At 59.0% G+C, this 8,515-nt stretch overlaps 1 long non-coding RNA gene across 1 annotated transcript; it reads right to left on the reverse strand.

The window, feature by feature from the left end:
• Positions 1-1,367: 1,367 nt before the first annotated feature.
• LOC133096973 (uncharacterized) lies at positions 1,368-2,218 on the reverse strand. The gene is made up of 3 exons (XR_009701919.1): positions 2,196-2,218; positions 1,847-1,907; positions 1,368-1,386 (listed from the first exon to the last, which is right to left on the reverse strand). It is a non-coding gene; the product is annotated as an uncharacterized LOC133096973 (long non-coding RNA).
• Positions 2,219-8,515: the final 6,297 nt, after the last annotated feature.

Genomic DNA, 8,515 nt, shown 5'->3' on the forward strand with positions numbered 1-8,515 from the left:
GGCAACCTTCGATCTGCCTCTGGTGGCGGCTGGCCAGGCTGTCGATGGACACAGCGGCCCCTGGTACCCGAGGAAGGGGTCCCCTGACCAGGGACATTCTGCCGGGGGCAGTGTCCCCACACTGGGAACGTGGCTGGGGAAGGGATTTCCGCCTTCAGGCGGAGCTGGCTGGCCTGCGTGGAGCAGAGCTTTCCAGAGAGGAAGCGCTGGCCCATGAATCAGGGGTATGGCCAGAGGCCCCGGGGGTGCTTCAGGGGGGTTAGTCATCCGGGCAAGCGGCAGACAGGCACCCATCGAGAGGGCTGCTCCACCCCCCGCGCTTCAGATGGGAAAACAACGGTGCCCAGGGTGCATGACTCACTTCCTCCCTGGGACGCACCCCCTCCGTGGGAGGGGCGCCAGCTCCTGCTAGCCCTGGGGGCCGTGTGTCTCCACGGGGGTGTGCAGTTGGGCTGCCCTGAATCACTCACATCCCCTCACTGGACCCCACGGGGCACCTGGGGGCTCCGTGACATCAGGCTGAGTAGGGGATGCCTCCACCAAAAATAGATGTGAAGCAAGAATAAAGTTATTTGGGTTCACTTGAAAAGTAAGCTAGGATCTTTAGAGAAAATCGAGATAAAATAGTGAAATAAAGGAAAGAGAAATAATTGACCCAGAGACAACCACTTCTGCCCAGCCCTCCATATGCGTGTATTTGACGTTTCTCTGTGGCCGCTGTCATCGCCACCTTGACGGTGTTCCGAGCGCCCCCAAGCTTCCCCGCATCTTTCCTTTACAGGCTCCAGCCTTTGGAGGCAGGCACTATAGCTTCCTTTTATAGATGGACAAGCGGGCGCTTCGAGAGGTTGACAAACCCAGGCCCACACGTAGTAAGAAAAAGGCAGAGAAGGGGTTAAGCTCGAAATCAATCTGAGCACCGAGTCCAAGTTCTTCATTTGCTCTGTAGTCACCGCTGGGTTCCAGCTCTCGGACCTAACATCTCACCTGAAGTGTTTCCCCCTCAGATGAGAAATTCAGTGCAAACACCAGGTTTGATACCTGCACATTATTCCCGCCGGGGGCCGTTCCACAATGGTCACCGTCTCCTGGGGCTGGACTCCTGTTATTTCTAATTTCTCACCATTATTCTGCGAGGAATTGCTTCGGGCCATTCCCTGGGGCAGTGCTCACAGTGGTGTTGCGAGGTCAGAGGGTGGGGACACTTTGATAAGCTTCTGGAAGCACCGCCCCTGCTGAGGCTGAGCAGCCTGGCCCTGCCGGATGGATGAGAAGCCTGCTGCTTCAGAGGCCCCTAGCCCAGCACGGAGACCCCAGGCTCAGACTCACCAGGAGGCTGAGCTTTCCCTGGGGGGCAGGTGTCGGGCCCTCTATCACACCTCTGGCCTGTTTAAAGGTGAGAAAACTGAGTCTCAGAGAGGCAAAGTCACTGACCCAAGGTCACACAGCTGGGACCAGAACCCACAGAACACAGCATCTCTCGTAGGGTTTGCAAAGCGCTTAGCTCTAACTCTTCAGAAGTTCTAGTTAACTTTCCCAGCAGGCTCAAGGTCCCCGAGCGCCTCTTATTTCCTGCAGCATCCTGGGGAGACTGTCACAGAGGCTGGGTTTTGGCTGGGTCCCCGCCTCCTGCCCGCCTCCCTCTGAACTATATTTTAGACTCTGCCTGCTTGTCCCCATCACCTCTGCCCGGGATGCTGCCATAGCGTCGGATGTCTCACCTGAGCCCACTCTTGCCCTTTATCCACTCAGCAGACAGGGTGGTCTCTTAAAGACCCCAGTCCCACCCTGCGGCTCCCCTGCTCCAGCCTCCGAGGGAGTCCTGGCTGGGTGTGAGCTAACTCACCTGCAAGCATGCAGAGATGGGCGGATTCCACACCTGCTCCAGGCCGAGCACAGCTCGGGCGCTGCGGGGGTAATTCACCAAAGACAGGACTTAGAAGGAAAACCAGATTCCTTAGCCTGACCTTCCAGGACCTGCCTCCCCTGCCCCCGGCCTCCCTCCCCGACCTCCGCCCACCCCTTCCTGGGCGCCCCATGGCCTCCAGTTCTCAGCCTCCCTCTGCACAGACAGGCTGAGCTTCCCAGAACAACCTCACTCGTACACTCCAAGTTCTGGCTGCCTCAGTTCACACACTGTCTATTATCTTTTTTAGACGCAGCCCCCGCCAAAAAAAAACACCACACACACTCACCACAGCTTCCCCAGGAAAATTCTCAACTCAGGAGTTTTAGAGGTTATGAGAAACAAAGGTTTGGGGGGAATACACCTATAGCTCCACCCCGATCATTTTTTGCATGATGCATGTTCTTACATTCATTAAAAGAAAGAAATCCAGCAAAGGCGTCACGCTGAATGAGTTGACGTAGGGGCTAGCGGACACATCCTGAGTCACCAGTAGCCGTTCATTTCCGTGGATCTCCTCTCTGGCTGGAAACTCTTCCATACCCACACTTTCAACAGGATCCTTGTCAATTATCTGGTGAGCTGGGCGGCCTTTTCCTCTTGTGTTTGGTCTTCCACGAATCGGCCTCGCTAACCCTGCTTCCAGGCCCTCTGTGGTCCCAGAGACACGGCTCAGGAAAATCTCCTGGCAGAAATGTGACCTGAAGGCCCCTAGCTGGAGACAGGGCCTGGCGCCCTGGGTGCGGGGGCAGTGCAGCCGGCCACGTCTCTTCCTTCGCCAGCCTCTGCCCCCTTCCGACCCCTGTGCGGGGCAGTTACAAGGCCCCGACTGGTGTCTCCGTTTTCACTGGGCTTCTCAAGGCATCAGTGCAAAGAGCCCTTCTCCTGGGCCGTCCACTGGTCCTCTCTGCTAACATGCCCACCCTCCAGTTTCCTCCCTTCCTTATCCTCCTCAATAAGAAAGTACAGAAGAGCCAGGCAGACGTTCAGTCACGTGCGCTGAACTGTGATGGCGCCATGGGGACATGTGACGGGGAGGGACAGGCCTGCCCGGAATCCTGTGGGAGAGAAAGAAACCAGCCCAATCACAGAAACACAATCTTAACTGAGGTGAAATCCATGAATTCCAAAATACTGCAGTCAATGAAGAGGTTGCCTGGGTGAGTGAGCTACAGACGCTTCAGTGGGCTGGCCCTTCGTTCCCGCAAGGTGTCCCGATGGCGAGCCAGCCCTGGGCTCTGTGAGAACCAGACCCGGATTCTAGTAGGTCCTAGAGGCGAGCGCGGGTCCGCCCTTGTTCTCAGCGCTCTGCTGGATGCTCCCTGTGGGGAGCTGCTGTCTTGCCCCAGCTGAGAGGGGGGACTCTCCTTGGAGGAGCCTGGCCTCCCTCCGTGAAGCCATCTGTCCTCTTGCCAAGGGCACAGGTGAGGTCTCTCTGCCCTCTCCCATCCTGAAACTCTGTGCAGGACCCCAGGAAGGGCCCCGGGCATTCCAGCTGGGCCCTGAGTTCTGCCTGAGCTGGGGCCCCCCATCTGCCCCGGGGTCTGGGTCCCCCTCACCCACGTTCCAGGTGGCAGGACCTGGGCTTACCTGGAGGATGGAGGGGTGCTTGTGAACAAGTCCAGTGTTGCACGGTGACCCCAACCAAGACCAGGCTTCAGGGCAGGGCAGTGAGGCCCTCGAGAGCAGCTGGGGACGGGGGTGTGAGGGCAGGGGGCGCTGGAGTCATCCCCAGGGCCCAGGGCCAGCAGTGCTGGGTTCCACCCAGTGCGTGGGTGAAAGAGAGGTGCATTCAGAGCCAGCTCCGCAGGGGCAAGGGGGCTGCTTCAGGGAAAAGGTGCATAGGGGCGTGTGTGTGCGCCTGTGCGCGTGCGTGTGCGCGTGTGTGTATGTGCACGCGCGTGTGTCTCTGAACTACTGAGACTTTCACTTTGGAGCCCGGGAGATGCTGCTGAGGGGCCCCTCCGGAGGCCCAGCCGCCAACACAGCACCCGCGCACCCGCCACAGAGCAGGTACACGAGCCACGTTTGTCCTCTGACGGCCCAGGCCAAGGCCGGGGGCAGTGTGGCAGCTGCTGGGATTCTGGGGTCACTCTTAGCGGCAGAGGCCCTGAAGCCTCGTGACCATGGGGCTGTGGGGGTGATGGCCTCAGGCAGGTGGGACCCGCTCCCGCCGCTGCAGGACAGGTGGGCTGCGAGCTGGGCGTGGATGGAGCTCTGGCCCTAGGTGGGCCCCACGGGAGGTCTGATATGTGTGGAAGGACACCCTCCAAGTCCAGCAGAGTTTGGGTTGAAGCCTTCGTGGGCATGTACCCTTGGTGGTGATTCCGTTCATTTAACGAATATTTATCGAGCTCCGGCCAGATGCCATGTGCTGGCCTGCAGAGCCGGTGTGAGGCTCGCGGGAGGTGATGCAGTGGCAGGAAGGGCTCGGTGCGTGTCTGCAGGGGAGCCATGCTGCCTGCAGGTCCCACCCCTCGTGGGAGCCCTGGAGCGGGGGTCTCTGCACCGTCAGAGGAGCTCTGCCTGCCTCTCTGCTCTTCTTGGACCCACGTGGCTACGGGGCTGACAGGTCCGAGCTGCCCACGTGGGTGCTCTGGTGAGAAAGACCAACGGCAAAGGGCCAGACGTCTACCCTGAGGCCTTCTTGCTGTCGACAGCCTGTGCGAGGCTGGAACTGACCGCTAATTCTTCCTTTCTCCTTAAATTGCAGCCAGCTTCTCGGGCAAGTGGTAGATTAAACCTCCGGGCCCCCTCAGAGAGCATCAGAGTCGTGAACGACCTTGCCCTGAGCTCAGTGTCTCGTTTCCCCCTGTTCCACTGGCCACTGAGGTTCTCTCTCCCACATTTCTGCCAGGGGACAATCCGTATTTGAAGACCCCCAACGACAGGGAACACCAAGGTGGGCTTAGTAGGGTGGCCGTCCTACGGCCAGGAGGCTGGGGCATGAGGAGCCCGTGGGGACTCAGGAGACGCTGGTGCCCCCTGAGAGGCCGCAGGCGGCAAGGGGAGGGAGGCCCAGGGCTGAACCTCGGGCTCAGCCACTCGCCTGACCAGCCTGAGGGCCAGGGCGCAGGACAGACGGACTCACCACAGACCACCTGCTGCCTTGCGCCGTCCACGATGGGACCCCTGGCGTGGGGAGGGGGAGGACAGACTCTCCACGACCCCCGGCACAGCACACGCATGGGAGCCTGCTCGGACACGCAGGAGCCACGCAGAAGGCAGAAGGACAAACAGCCGTCATGCCCACTGTGCAAAAAAGGCCAGAGAAATGTCAAGGGTCCATCCAAGACCCTGGTGTCCACGTGGGCCCGTGTTGACCGAGCCATGGAGCAGATTATCAGCTCCTGAGCGCCTCTAATGAGGAATGAAAGTGACTAAATTGAGTTTCAACAAACAAGCCATTGACCTTAAGAGCAACAGGGCAAACAGGACCCAGAGGAGGGATTTGCTCTTCGTTCTGCCGGAAGCGACCGCAGAGCTGCTACGCGGAAGCGCAGTTAAGCATTTCTTTCTTACGCTCCTGCCCTGTCTTCTACTGGTAAGTGCGGTAGGACGAGGGCCAGTGTTCTAAGGTAACCAGATTTGCTCCGTGGCTGCTGGAGCCTGCTTCTGCCGATGGCTTCTGAGACTTTTGAGGTCAGTGACGCTCTCGGGGACTTGTGAGCGGCTTCCTGACATACACACGAGGCATGTCTGGTTCAGGAGTACCAGTTTGCTTTCCAAAGTCACCTTAAAAATGTCCTTTCTGGACCCCCCTTCCCCGGCCCTGCCCCATGAGGCTCTGTCTCTGTCTCAGGCCATCTGTACGGTGGGGAACCAGGAACTGCAGGGTCTCAGGAACGGGGCTCAGATGGAGGTCCCCTCACTTACTAGTTGTTTGCTATCAGGCAAGAAAATGTTTGCAGACATTGTGTTTGTAAACGGGGATAATAAAAATGGCCGGGCTGTGGGCTGAAAAGGGGGCCTAATGGGTTAAGATGTGAGAGCCTTCACCCGGCTTGGGGTCTGGACTCCACAGGTGCTGGTTCCCTGCATGCGCCCCGTCACTGGACCACGCCAAAGCCCCAGTGTGTCAGGCACCCACCTGGCCACGGACCAGGTGTGCCCACACCTGGTGCCCCTATTCTAGGTCTGCAGTCAGCCGGAACCAGACATGGGCGCCACACCCCACTGCCGAGCTTCCCCTGGAGATGCTATCGCCCGGGCAGCCGGAGGTCCCTAGGGCAGCTTCGGAACAGACCTGGAGCATGTCCACCCACCGTGCTCCGCCCGCTGGGCAGGAGATCACAATTTGCCTGAGCCGGGCAGACGCTGGTCCCGGCACTCTGGTTCCGTTCGTGTCAGTGTAACCAAGAATTCTGGCAAAGTCTGACCGGGGCCCGGAGGAACCCAGAGGAAGAGGGAACAGGGAGTCGGCCTCTACTTTGCCACTTCCTGATCGGCTTAGCACATGGGAAGCAAGGAGGGACCCAGATCATCTTCCATTACAAACTTCATGTGCTTCTGAGCCGCAAATCGAGGGTCTTGGCTTGCTCAGCTATTAAAGGGCCGAAGTAGTTCAGTGGTTTCCAGGCCTCACTTCCCAGAGCCGGGGAGCTCAGCGGGGTAGGCCTCGGGGTGAGGGAGGGAAAGGGCCAGTGGGCAGCAACCCAAGAGCCCCCCATGGCTTAACTCTTCAACCGGAATGGATCAGCATTATGTTTCCTTTATTGGGATATTACGTTTAATTTGGAGCAGATTCATAACCACTGGATTATTTGAAATCTCAAGTCTCCAAGCTATTCAGAGGAGTAACATTGAACGTGCTTTGAACGTAAGAAAGGTGATGCGTGGGGTCAGGAGACTCAACCTGCCCCAGACAGGCGGCTTGCTCTTCCCACCGTCTGTCCGTCTGTCGGTCCCCACTTGCTCCTCCAGGGGGTCTCCAGGCTCGTGCGTCTCTCAGTTCGAGGCGCAGGTCTCCGTGCGTCCTGTCCCCCGACTGCAGGCTGCCTGTTCACCTGCTGTGCCTCGGAAGGTCCGGCCATGGTTCTCCTGCTGAAGCAAGGCTGGCAGGACGGTACCGAAGCCACCCGCCCAAGCTTGAAGGCCCATTTTGACTAAGGGTGTCTTTACTTCTAGTTCATTGTAGCAAAGAACAGCCAAAGATGGTGTGGAGACCATGCTGCATAAAATCTGTGACGCACCATTCCGTGGTGAATACGGCACACGGAGCCCTGCACGGCCTGGGCGCCTGATAGACGCAGGCACGCACCCTCTCTTTGTCCCTCTGGGGTGGGGGGCGGTCTCAACCATCTCAGCCATCTTCCTGCAGCCCCGCGAGGCAGGAACTGCCGCTCTGAGAGAGCGCGTGGCCTGCTGAGGGTGTCAGAACCTGTCTTAGACCCAGGACGGAGCCCAAGCCCTTCTCTTTCTAATCACCACCCTGCTTCTCTCCACACAGCAGCCCCCGAGCTGAGGCTGGGAGTAGGAAGGAGCTGGGCAAATGGGGAGGTGGGGGCCAGCACCCCCTGATTTGCATTCTGAGGTTCAAAATTCCAGACGCTTGGGGTGAGGGCAGGGTAGAGCCACGCTCTGGAATCCAGGAAGTGGCTGCAGGGTTTGGAAAACCCTGGCAGTGGCGACTTAGCCAAAGAGGGGCAGAGGAACAGGTCCAAGGGATCTGGACAGCCCACGGTCAGGCGAGGCAGGTCGATACCACCCGGAAGAGCTGACTCAGGGTGAGAGTAACGTCGATCAGCTGGAGGCCCGACTGCCACAGTGAGAAGCACAGAACTAAGTACAGAGAAAATGTGAGACGCCCGAGGTCGCCGTCTCCTGCCCGTCTGCCCCTCTCTCCCCAGATCCGAGTCCCTTTGTGCCGTGCATTGAGCTCTTGTGTCCACTGACGGATTGCGCCCTGTCCTGGCGTCTACCTTTTGTACATTCCGTGTCTCATTTCTCCAGCTCGAAGCCTGTTGAAAGCAGGCCTGGGGGCACTCTTTTCCCGATCCCCTTCCTGCAGCTCCCAGCCCCAACTTGACCCACGGAAGCTGCTCAATAAACACTTGTCTGTTGTGTCCAGGAGAGCTTGTACAGTGTCACCTGGTCCATTGACATCAGGTCCCCAGAGCCAGGTTGAGATTCCCAAGGCATCCTGGGAGATGGTGGGAGAGACAAGGCCCCTAAGGCGGGTTCTGGGGATCTGAATCCTAGCACGGACACTTGCTCCAGATGTGAGCCTGGACCTGACTTCTTCGGGGAACCTGTTTTCCACGTGCCGAGGGGGCGGGATGGTGAACACCACGTGACCCAGGGAGGGGCCTCTGGATGGCTCTGGCTCCCTGGATGTGAGAGCCACTTCTGTGGCCTTGGACACACTGAGCCCTCACACAGTCGCCTACAGACAAGGGGCTCGCTCTTCCTTGTTCTCAGAGCAGCCTTTTAAAAGCCCAAATCAGCGGACATCCCTCCCCACGGGCCTGCACTTCCCTCTCCTGCTTCCTCACCGGCCTTGAGCTCACCAGCCGTTCTGCCCCTCCCCTCCTGTGGACCCGCCTCTTCGCCTGCAACCTCCGAGGGAGCCCTGCTGATTCCCCGCCTGAGGAGGCCTCCTGACCTCAG

This window comes from Eubalaena glacialis, chromosome 1 (assembly GCF_028564815.1).
Source record: "Eubalaena glacialis isolate mEubGla1 chromosome 1, mEubGla1.1.hap2.+ XY, whole genome shotgun sequence".
Lineage (NCBI taxonomy): Eukaryota > Metazoa > Chordata > Mammalia > Artiodactyla > Balaenidae > Eubalaena > Eubalaena glacialis.